This window comes from Chiloscyllium plagiosum, chromosome 22, assembly GCF_004010195.1.
Source record: "Chiloscyllium plagiosum isolate BGI_BamShark_2017 chromosome 22, ASM401019v2, whole genome shotgun sequence".
Taxonomy (NCBI): Eukaryota; Metazoa; Chordata; class Chondrichthyes; order Orectolobiformes; family Hemiscylliidae; genus Chiloscyllium; species Chiloscyllium plagiosum.
The window spans coordinates 28,176,694-28,189,611 of record NC_057731.1 but is presented as its reverse complement, the minus strand read 5'-3'; positions in this window follow the sequence as shown (position 1 = coordinate 28,189,611).

The window sequence follows — 12,918 nt, the reverse complement described above, 5'->3', positions numbered from 1 at the left end:
GAATGGTGGTTTGAAAAACATTAAGGTAGACAAGTTCCAAGCACCTGATGGGATCTATTCCAGAATGCTGAGGGGTGTAGGTGAGGAAATTACTGAGACCTTGTATGAAATATTTGCATTCTCTTTAGTCATAGGAGAGGTCCCAGAAGACTGGAGAATAGCTAATGTTAATTCATTTAAAAAGGGCAATTGGGATAATCTTGAAAATTACAGGCCAGTAAGCCTAGCTGAAATTATTGTAAGGATTCTTAAGGATAAGACTTACTCGTGGAAAAATATAAACAGATTAGCAATAGGCAGCATGGCTTTGTGTGAAGAAAGTCATGTCACAAACTTCAGTTTTCTGAGAAATGACAATGATTGATGAGGGCAATGTGGTAGATTTTGACTACATGGACTTTAGCAAGGTGTCCTTCATGGCAGACTGATAGAAAAGGTGAAATCACATGGGATCCACAGTGAGCTGGTAAGGTGGATAAAACTGGCTTAGTCATAGGGGTAGAAATGTGTTTTTCTGACCAGAGATCTGTGACAAGTGGTGTTCTGCAGGGATTCCTTTTGATTGATATGATTTGGAGGAGAATGGGGTGGTGTGATTAGTAAGTTTGTGGGCACACAAAGATTGGTGGGGGCTACATAAAGTTAGAAGGATTGCCAGAGGATACAGCAGTTCAGGCTGAAGAAATCCAGACAAATGTGAGGTGATGCATTTTGAGACATCTAATGCAGAAACGAAGAATACAGTAACTGGCAGAATCCTTAGTAACAGGAACATAGAGGGATTTGGTGTACAGGTCCACAGTTCCCTGAAAGTGGCAACACAAGTGGATAAAGTGGTCAAGGTGGCATATGGCATTATTGCCTTCATCGGTCAGGGCATAGAGTAAAAAGTTGATAAGTCATCTTGCAACTATTATAGAACTTCAGTTTGGCCACATTTGGAATACTGTGTACAGTTCTGGTGGCTATACTACCAGAAGGACGTGGAAGCTTTGGAGAGGGTACAGAAATAGTTTTCTCTGATATTAGCTATGATGAGAGATTTGGCTTGTTTTAATTTGAACATCAAAGGATGGGGGCGGGGGGCAACCTGATAGAAATGGATAGTTAGAGTCCTTTTCTGAGGGGAGAATTGTCAATTATGAGGGAATATAGTTTTAAAAGGAGATGTGAGAGGCAGGTTTGTTTATAGAGAGGGTGCCAAGTGTCTTGAATATGCTGCCAGGGTAAGTGGTGGAGGTAGACACAATAGCAGCATTAAAGAGGCATCTTGGTAGATGTATGAATAGGCAGGGATTAGAGCACAGAGGCAAAAGGTGTCAGTGCTAGCTTGGTAGGCCAAAGGGCCAGTTCTCATACTGCATGGTTCTTTATTTTTTGATCCAATCTTTATGGAATGAATATCATCAAGAAATGGGAGAAAATATTCAAAGGTGATATTTCAGGAATTAATTTCAGAAGTTGATTTTTGTTTTATTGTGACAGGGCTGATTGATTGCATTTCTCGTTATTTCTGACCAGAATTACAACACTAGGTATCAGCATTTCACTAAACTTTTTAGCATACAATCTATGTCATTCTAAGTTCATGCCTTTTAGGAGATCTATAAAGTAATTGTCATACTTCATTGTTACAGGAGTAATAGTAATTTTCACTGTTGAATCATATATAAATGTCATACAATACTTTAATTGTTGGTATGATTCACCACTGTCATTCTTAGTGTTGTACACAGAATGCAGTAAATGTGGTTTGAATTTCATTTTCTAACTTTTTATTGTCACAATTGTATCGCATGTTTCAGGGCTCATTGAGAAATTGATCAATTAAATCATAAATGGCTGCCAAGAGGTTATAATAGAAGTAAATTGGTTAGTCACTGGCAGTGAAGACAATATTAAATATTTTATTAGGGTGTAACCGAGGGAAGAATGAAGGGTGTTGGTTTTCTGCAGCATTTATTTTTTTATTCCCAAAACAAGTTCTAGCTCCATTCTTAACAATGGAGAAGGTGGTAAAAGATCTGTTTTCCACAGAACTAATGACTCACAATACAGGAATTGCCTTCCAGTAATTTCACCAAAACCATAAAAAATTTGAATGGCTAATAGCTATTATAACACTAAGGTTGTAGCTATGTAAGAGCAAAATTGAAAATCCTGTATATGGGTAGATTTTTTTTCTGGCAGGAGCACTTGAGAAACACCTAGCAAATTGTTGGAACAGCGGAGGTATTTTGTTGGACCTGGTACTGCATGGAATGAATTATTTTCTAGTTTTAATAATTTTTTTTGCTTCCAGCTAAAGCTATTCTACACCTGGATTTTCTAATTCATTTAATATGTTCCAAAGCACCAGTGTACGTTATAATTATTACTTGTATACCTTTTATAGTGGAGAGAAACTATAACTTAAGAATTAATATCTATAATAATTCACCTATGGGCCCCTTTGGTTGAAAAGGTATAATATTTCAAATCCAGAAACTCCAGGATTTTGTAAAACTCACTTGTACTTTGCCCAAATATAAAGTTTATAGGACTTCCTTATATAGAATCAAGTAGTGAAGAGATTAGAATCCAGGTTAACCCAAAAATAAGTTTCCACCCAACTTTAAAAAAAACTTGGTTAAATTGGCTCCTTTCAGATACATTACTTCAGTTAGTCTGGAAGAAAGGTGTTTTTTAAATTACCCTTGCGACCAATTGAACGGATGAATGACGAAAAAGGAAGCTAGTTCATCCTCCTTATGTCAGCTTAACACTTTGGTGTACTCTGTCTGGGACTGTATCAAATTGGGAAACCTTGCCCAGGGTCTCGACATACTGAGGCTGTGGAAGTTGTAAGAGAAATTTAAAATTGAGTTGATTTCCTCATCTGAACTCCCAATACTCCCTCTACCAATTCACTCTTTCCTGATAACACTCCAGTGACTGTGTAGACCTCACCACCTGATAATCCACTATCTTTACTACTTTCTAAATTGGACTACAGCTCCCCTCTATCTCATCTTGCTATTCCCTTACAAATCTACACATTTACCACACCATTAACACATTGAAAAGCTGATTTAAACATTTCAGAGCTTCTTAGTGTATGCATGAACTCTTATCAAAATCCAGTAGCTTGTGCTGCATATAGGCGGCATGGCTCATTTACTTCTAAAGACCTGGCACTCCCAGGAAGGACTGCAACTTAAAGGGAGACAGCAATTTTGAAGAAGCTGTGATTGGAAGTCCTGACCAAAGATAAAGCCCAGAAACAGCGCAATCAGATAGTTTTACTTCTTGGAAGATTAGGACCACAGGCTTCAAGTCCTCGTCTAGTAAGATGATGTTTAGTTCATATCTCAAAAGTACCTTACTTCTAAGTGGGCAGCATGGTGGCTCAGTGGTTAACACTCTTGCCCCACAGCACCAGGGATCCTGGTTCAATTCCAGCCTTGGGCGACTGCAGAGTTCACATTTTCTCCCTGTGCCTGTATGGATTTTCCTGGGTGCTCTGATTTCCTCACACCGTCCAAAGATGGAAGGCTTAGGTGGATTGGCCATAGTAATATTCTCCATAATGTCCAGGAATTATGGTAGCCACGGTAAATGTGAGGTTGCAGGCATAGGGTGAGGAACTGAGTCTTGGTGGGATGTTCTCCAGAGGGTCTGTGCAAATTCAGTCAGCATGGACAGGTTGGTCTGAAGGGTCTTTTTCCATGCTGTACATCTCTATGACTCTATCCCTGTTTCTGTAGGGATGCTATGATAGATTTTAAACAGTCGAAGCCTCAACATCAATCCTTTTCAGGTTGGCAACACTTATAACAAATTGCCAATTTGAAAATACCTCTGTGCTTCCTGTTAGCTCTATCATGCTAATGTCCTATTGACTTCATCATAGGCTTTTAAGCTATGTCAAAGGATTTTGCATATCAAATGTTAAATATAGGCTCTGCTTTATTCGTCTAGTGTTTATTTCCTCAAAAAAGCTAAATACAGTTTACCTTTCACAAAAACACATTCTGATCCCACAATTTTTTTCAAAATGCCCTTAATAATGTATAATATAAAAATGCTAGAATTCATGTAAGTTTAACTTGCCTATAGTTTCCTACTTTGTTTCAGCTGTACAGGACTTTGGTTAGGCCACAGTTGGAGTACTGTGTGCAGTTCTGGTCGCCTCACTTTAGGAAAGATGTGGAAGCTTTGGAGAGGGTGCAGACAAGATTTACCAGGATGTTGCCTGGAATGGAGAGGAAGTCGTACGAGGATAGGTTGAGAGTTCTCGGCCTTTTCTCGTTGGAACAGCGAAGGATGAGGGGTGACTTGATAGAGGTTTATAAGATGATCAGAGGAATAGATAGAGTAGACAGTCAGAAACTTTTTCCCCGGGTGCAACAGAGTGTTACAAGGGGACATAAATTTAAGGTGAAGGGTGGAAGGTATAGGGGAGATGTCAGGGGTGGGTTCTTTACCCAGAGAGTGGTGGGGGCATGGAATGCGCTGCCCGTGGGAGTGGTAGAGTCGGAATCATTGGCGACCTTTAAGCAGCATTTGGATAGGTACATGGATGGGTACTTAATCTAGGTTAGAAGTTCGGCACAACATCGTGGGCCGAAGGGCCTGTTCTGTGCTGTATTCTATGTTCTATCCTTTATTGAACTGAAGCATTCTTTCAGTGATTTTCCAATTTGCTGGGGCCTTTCCGGAATCCAATGGGGAAGATCACAACCAATACCATACACCATCTCTTGGCCACTTCGAATCATCTAGCTGTACAGCATGGAAACAGACCTTTCCGTCCAACTCTTCCATCCTGACCAGATATCCTAAATTAGGAGAAAGTGAGGACTATAGATGCTGGAGATCAGAGTCATATTGGCTGATGAAATTCAACCTGAGCAAGTGTCTTGCACTTTAGAAAAAATACAGGCATGGACTATTTTTTAAAATGGTGAGAAAATTCATAAAGCCAAAGTACAAAGGGATCTGGGAGTGCTAGTTCAGGATTCTCTAAAGGTTGACTTGCAGATTGAGTCTATATTAAGAAAGCTAATGTTGTCATTTATCTCAGGATGGTTGGAATATAAAAGCAGTGATGTGCTTCTGAGTCTTTACAAAGCTCCAGTTGTGCCTCATTTAGAATACTGTATCCAATTTTGGGCCCCACACCTGAGGAAGGACATACTGGCATTGAAGCTTGTCCAGCGGAGATTCACATGGATGATCCCTGGAATGGTAGGCCTAACATATGATAATCAGCTGAGGACCCTGAGATTGTATTCTTTAGAGTTTAGAAGGTTGAGGAGGGATCTAATAGAAACTTACAATGGCTTAGAAAGGGTAGAAGCTGGGAAGTTGCTTCCGTTAGGCAGGGAGCCTAGAACTCATGGGCACAGCCTTAACATTAGATGGGGTCAGTTTAGAACAGAAATGAGCAGACATTCTTTTAGCCAGAGAGTGGTGGACCTGTGGAATTCATTGCAAAGGAGCACAGCAGAGGCCAAGACATTGTGTGTCTTCAAGGCAGAGATTGATAATTCCTTGCGAGATCAAGAATTTAAGGGCTACAGGGAGAGTGCAGGTCAGTGGAATTGAAACACTCATCAGCTATGATCAAATGGCAGTGTGGACTCAATGGGCCGAATGGCCTTGCTTCCATTCCTATGTCTTATGATCTTAAAGTGTGGCACTGGAAAAGCGCAGGTCAAGCAGCATCTGAGGAGCAGGAGAGTCAATGTTTCAGACATAAGCCTTTCATCATGAATCCAAAGTTAACCTAGTCCCATTTGCCAACATTTGGCCCATATTCCTCTAAACCCCTCCTATTCACATACCCATCCAGATGCCTTTTCAATGTTATTGTACTAGCCTTCACTGCTTCTTGTGGCAGCTAATTCTATACATGTACCACTCTCTGCATGAAAAAGTTGCCCTTTCGTTTCCTTTTAAATCTTACCCCTCTCACCTTAAAGCTATGCACTCTGGTTTTGACTCTACCAGCCTGGGAGAAATACCTTTGTTATCTACCCATACCCCTCATGATTTTATAAACCTCTAAGATCACCCTTCACCCCCCATCTTTCTAGGGAAAAGTTCCCCAGCCAATTCAGCCTCTTCCTAAGGCTCAAACCTGGCAACATCCTTGTAAATCTTTTCTGAACCCTTTCAAGTTTCACAACATCCTACCTATAGCACTGAGGCTAGAACTGCACGCAGTGGTCCAAAGAGGGTGTAACCAACATCCTGTATAGCCGCAACATAACCTCCTAACTTCCACATTCAATGCATTGATCAAACATACAAAAGGCTGTCTACGTGGGACTCCACTTGCAAGGAACTATGAACCTGCACTCCAAAGGTCTTTGTTCAGCAACACTTCCCAAGACCTTAACATTAAGTGTTCAAGTCCTACCCTGATTTGCCTTTCCACAATGCAGCACTTCATTTATTTAAACTAAACTCCACCTTCCACTCCTCGGCCCACTATTGTATTGAGATAACCTTCTTCATTGTCCACTACATCAACAACTTTGGTGTCATTTGCAAACTTATTAACCATACCTCTTATGTTCACCTCTTATAAAAAGGTCCTCAGATAAAAGTTCCTGGTTGTTTTAAGGTCTTCTCTTCCTACTTAACTTTCTAGTTGTTTTAGAATTTTTTTTGCCTGTCTCTACTGCAGAAGAGGAAGTAAGGGACCAACCCCCATAACTCCTGTTCTGGACTAGATCTGCCAAATTTCTCCCACCCACTTAAACACTGCATCACTTATCTGTCTCCCTACCCTCCCACTTCTAGAGATTTTTCTAAAATCAAACTCTTCAGATATGTTACAACACATTTGGAGCAGGTAGGACAGGAACCCGGCCCTACTGCCTCAAAAGGTGACACACTATCACAGTGCTACAGGAGCTCAAACACTTCTGTAATTTCATAGCGTCTGTACAAATCACTCCTGCAAAAAACAGGCCTGATTGGCATCCCACCCTTCCTATTCCTATGCAATAAAAAGAACTATCTTCAAAATCTTTAAGTCTTGATCGGAATCTCCTCAGAAATGCAAAGTTTAAAACTGGACAGTCTCTTCCCAAATTCTGGACCATTTAATGAAGCAGTTGTGCGCGAACTGATACCATTTGCTGGGTCATTGGCCTCGGTGAACTACAAGTATCTCACACTCAACATTCCCTCATTAAACATTTCTTTTACACTAGTCTCTTCACACAATTTCTTTCCCACTATCCACTAATTCATCCCATTCATTTCTTTGTCATTTCATCTATGTGCTATTGGTCCTGGGATGTTACTCTGTTGTCTCCAAGTTGTTAATTTTGTGCAGAAATTGCTTTATTAACTGGAGGGACAAAGCAAGCTGGTCAGGGAGGCTGTGCAAATGAGTGCCTATGACAACAAATTCTGTCATGTTTACTACAAAACAGATCACAAATTAGATTAATGAGAAAGCTTGAAATTGAGAGTTACAGTAAATTGGATATGGACTGCTGAGAATATATAGCAAATGCTCAGCTAGAAAATGCCAGCGATAGTTAGAGAACATGTTAAAGAGTTTTATCGAAAATATTTAGGAAATACTTTGAATCACTTAAATCAATAGAGATATCAAATTAATAGTGCACTCCGCCCAACTAATGATTATGACGAACCTCTCTGATCTTCTGGACCAGCCCATCATGAGAAACCTTGTCAAATGATTAAAGTTTGTGTAGACAACAGCCACTGCCCTACCCTAACCATTCTTGTCACTCAGAGGAAGGGTCACTGGACCCAAAACATTAACTTTGATTTTGCTTCACAGATGGTGGCAGACCTGCTGAGCTTTTCCAGCAACTTCTGTTTTGCTTCTGATTTACAACATCCAGCGTTCTTTTGCTTTTTATTTTGTCATCTGTAAACCTTGTAATTTCCCTCTGCAATACTACAATCCACACAGCAAAAGTGTCTCAATATCATCCCCTCAGGAACTCCAATTAAAAAACCTTGCACCAGCCAACAAAACAGCCATTGACTATTACTGTTTCCTATTACTCAAACAATTTTATATCCATGTTGATACTAAGCCTTTTATTCCATGACATAACATTCCTCAAGTCTATGTGGCACTGTATCAAATGCCTTCTGAAAGCCAACGTACAGCAAATCAACAGCATTGTCAACTCTTCAAAAATCTCAAGTTAGTTAGTTAAGCACAATTTCCTCTTTAGAGATCCATGCTGACTTGATCTAAACATTTCCTTACAAACTTCATTCACCACCAAATACATGAATATCTTTTACAACATTTATTTCAGAAAACAATATTCCCTGAATGATATGTTTATAAACCATCCCTTGGCCAAAAAACTATCTTGCAATACACTAGTTTCGTTCTTCAGGTAGAGGAGAAAATCAGAATGGAATGGATAATAATTCAGGAGGTTTTCAACATATCAGATATCTTTCTTGCTAATATATACAATCAAACATTGAAATATTTCTCTAGATTTAGATGATTTCAAGCACCTGATATAAAAAACAGACTAAGTAACATTGAACTAAAGCATCCCTTCAATTGGATAAAGAATGATAAATATAGGAAACGAGAAGGCTCGAGTTGCAAAGAAGGAACATAACTGACCTGAAAATAGAAGAAACAAGAAACAGGTCATTAAGACAAAGACCCAATGGAGTATAGCTAGAAAAGCAAGAATCAAAGAGTATGTGATAGAGGGAAATCTAGCAAGGAAATCAAGGAAAATAGCAGAATGGATGGAGAATAAACAAACTGAGAGGAGCAAGTTGAATGCGGAGAGCTACAGCAAAAATAAAACCAACCCAAGAGAAAGAAAAAAGGAAAGCACAACAAAATAAAGTTAAATATTTTACAGAATACATTCATTTGCTTAATTTCATGATTGCTGTTCATGTATTAGGCAAATTACAAAGAATAATATTAAAAATTCCATGAAACTTAATTTTGCTGATATGCAAAGAGGAAATAATAGATACGTGTATTACTGGAGTACAGTGCCTTTAATAACTGTGCTTTCAGGGCATTTGCAATAAATAAGCTCTATCAAGATTTTAAACATTATAATGCAAAATAATCCCCTAAATCTAGGATGTAGTAATATCTTCAGCATGTGCACTTTCAAAGCAAAAATAATGCACTATATCCATTACCAAACTATTTACAGAAATAACAAAAGTTGGGGACCAGTATGTGGAACTTACAACTTGATGCTGTTTTATGTACAAGGAAACAATTTCTTGGTGAAAGAGCATATTAACCAGCTTGTTTGGCATGCAGGCAGGGAAGGTAAAAAAATTGTGCAATCAATTTACTAATTTATTCAGTATGTCATAGCTCCATTCAACGAACAATTTATATTTTAACTTTAGTAACAGCCTTGTGCAAATGATCTATGGATGTAGATTTGCTCGTTGAGCTGAAAGGTTCGGTTTCGGACATTGTCACCATACTAGGTAATATCACCAGTGAGCCTCTGGATGAAGCACTGGTGGCTAGCCTGCTTTTTGTGTGTTTAGGTTTCTTTGGTTTGTGATGTCATTTCCTGTGGTGGTCATTTCCAGTTCTTTTTCTCAGGGGGTGGTAAATGGGATCCAAATCAATAGGTTTGTCAATAGAGTTCCGGTTGGAGTGCCACACTTCTAGGAATTCTCACGCGTGTCTCTATTTAGCTTGTTCTAGTGTTGTCCCAGTCGAAATGGTGTCCTTCCTCATGTGTGCGCAATGATACTAGAAAGAGTGGGTCATGTCTTTTTGTGGCTAATTGATGTTCATGTATCCTGGTGGCTGGTTTTCTGCCAGTTTGTAAATCTAGTGTTTGTCACAGTTCTTGCAAGGTATTTTGCAAATGACATTAATTTTGCTTGTTGTCTGTATAGGGACATTCAAGTTCATTGGTTGCTCTTTTAGTGGGTTTGTGGGGCTACTATGATACCAAGGGGTCTGAGTAGTATGGCAGTCATTTCAGAGATGTCTTTGACATGTGGAGAATGGCTGGGGTTTCTGGCCATGTTTTGTCTGCTTGTTTGGGTTTGTTGCTGAGAAAAATCAGTGGACTGTGTTCGTTGGGTACCCATTCTTTTTGAATACATTATATAGATAAATGTCCTCTGCGCTGCAGCGTGTGGTGGCTCATTGAAAGTGTGTTCTAATGCAGCTTCATTTGTGGACACAGAGCACAGAGGAACTATGAAGAGCAAGAGGAAAATCACCTATATAGTGCATTCAAAAAGAACGGGTACCCAACGAACATAGTCCACTGATTGCTCAGCAACAAACCCAAATAAGCATCCAGAAACCCTATCCACTCTCCTCTACAAAGACATCTCGGAAATGACTGCCAGCCTACTCGGACCTCTTGGCATCATGGTAGCCCACAAACACACTAAAATAGCAGCTAATGAACTTGAAGGTCCCTATACAGGCAACAAGCAAAACTAATTTCATTTACAAAATACCTTGCAAGAACTGTAACACTACATTGCACAAACATGCAGAAAACTAGCCACCAGGATACGTGAACATCAACTAGCCACAAAAAGACATGACCCACTCTCACCAGTATGTTTGTATAAAGATGAGGAAGGACATCACTTCGACTGGGACAACACATGCATTCTAAGACAAGCCAAATACAGACATGGGCGAGAATTCCTAGAAGCATGGCACTCCAACCTGAATTAGATCAGCACATACATTGACTTGGATCCCATTTACCACCAATTGAAAAAAAGAACTGGAAATGACATCACCAACTCAAGGAAACCTAAACAAATAAAAAGTGGACCATACTACCAGTGCTTCATCCAGAGGCTCACTGATGTTACCCGGTATGGTGATGAAACGTCTGAAACTGAAACTTCCAGCTCAGCAAGCAAACTACATCCAAAATCTCAACTGAGCTACAAGTCTTCTCAAAACTTGCTAGAATGATCTATGCAGTTTTACCTAGTACATAGGTATGCCGGAGTACAAATCAATCATTGGATGAAGTCCACAAGCATTGCCTGAGCATAATTCATAGTATTAGTCAATTATTGCCCATTAGAAAATGGCGAGAAGGTTGCAAAACATCTATAGCACCTACAGATGCACAAGTTCATTTTAAAAAAGAGTAAATATTTTATACAGCAGTTTTTTTTGAATGCAAGTAAACCTACAAAGAAATTAATGCTCTGAACATAAGGACTTCCTATTCTGCAGAAGTAATAAAATCAGCCGAAGTAAATTCATTGTTCATACACAGGATTCATACTCTCAGTATAGAAAACATACAGATTAAAACAAAGCCCAATGCTTGTTTGGTCACATTTGCTCTGAATGCAATCTCAAATATTTACATACTTATAACTGACAGGAGGAATGAGCTTGTAATGAAGCTCCACTGTTCCTCCAGTTGCACCATTTATATAAATGTTTTGATTCAATCAAACTCCTGTTTTGACTACCTTCCATAACTTTAGAGACTTCCAGTAGGCTTCTTTTAAATGGAACAAATCTATTGATTCTAATAGACATATTCTTAAAACAAGTGATAAACAGTGGTTACCATATAAATATATTTTTGTTCGCAAAAATCCAACTGCTGACGTCCATAAAGGGTAGTAATATCTGGATTACTCCCAGTGCTATGAGCTAGTGAGGGCAGGAATAGGACGATAGAGCAGATGAATACATGGCTGAGGAACTGGTGTATGGGAGGGAAATTTGCTAGAACTGCTTGGGGGGATTTAAACTAGTAAGGGGGGGGGGGGGAAGGGGGGGGGGGGGACCCAGGGAGATAGTGAGGAAAGAGATCGATCTGAGACTGGTACAGCTGAGAACAGAAGTGAGTCAAACAAACAAACAAACGTCAGCGCAGGCAGGGACAAGGTAGGACTAATAAATTAAACTGCATTTATTTCAATGCAAGGGGCTTAACAGGGAAGGCAGATGAACTCAGGGCATGGTTAGGAATATCATAGCAATTGCAGAAACATGGCTCAGATATGGGCAGAACTGGCAGCTTAATGTTCCAGGAAACAAATGCTACAGGAAGGTTGGAAAGGGAGGCAAGAGAGGAGGGGGAGTGGTATTTTTGATAAGAGATAGCATTACAGCTGTGCTGAGGGAGGATCCCTGGAAATACATCCAGGGAAGTTATTTGGGTAGAATTGAGAAATAAGAAAGGGATGATCACATTATTGGAATTGTAATATAGACCCCCCCCCCGCCCTGCCCCGCCCCCAATAGTCAGAGGGAAATTGAGAAACAAACTTGTAAGGAGATCTCAGCTATCCTATAAGAATAATAGGGTAGATTTGGTAGGGGATTTTAACTTTCCAAACATCGACTGGGACTGCCATAGTGTTAAAGGTTTAGCTGGAGAGGAATTTCTTAAGTGTGTACAAGACAATTTTCTGATTCAGTATGTGGATGTACCTACTAGAGAAGGTGCAAAACTTGACCTAACTCTTGGGAAATAAGGCAGGGCAGGTGACTGGGGGAGCACTTTGGGCCAGCGACCATAATTCTACTCGTTTTAAACTAGTGATGGAAAAGGATAGACCAGATCTAAAAAAGTTGAAGTTCTAAATTGGAGAAAGGCCAATTTTGATGGTATTAGGCAAGAACTTTCGAAAGCTGATTGGAGGCAGATGTTCACAGGTAAAGGGACAGCTGGAAAACGGGAAGCCTTCAGAAATGAGATAACAAGAATCCAGAGAAAGTATATTGCTGTCAGGGAGAAAGGGAAGGCTGGTAGGTATAGGGAATGCTGGATGACTAAAGAAATTGAGGGTTTAGTTAAGAAAAAGAAGCAAGCATATGTCAGGTATAGACAGGATAGATCGAGTGAACCCTTAGAAGAGTATAAAGGAAGTAGGAGTATACTTAAGAGGGAAATCAGGAGGGCAAAA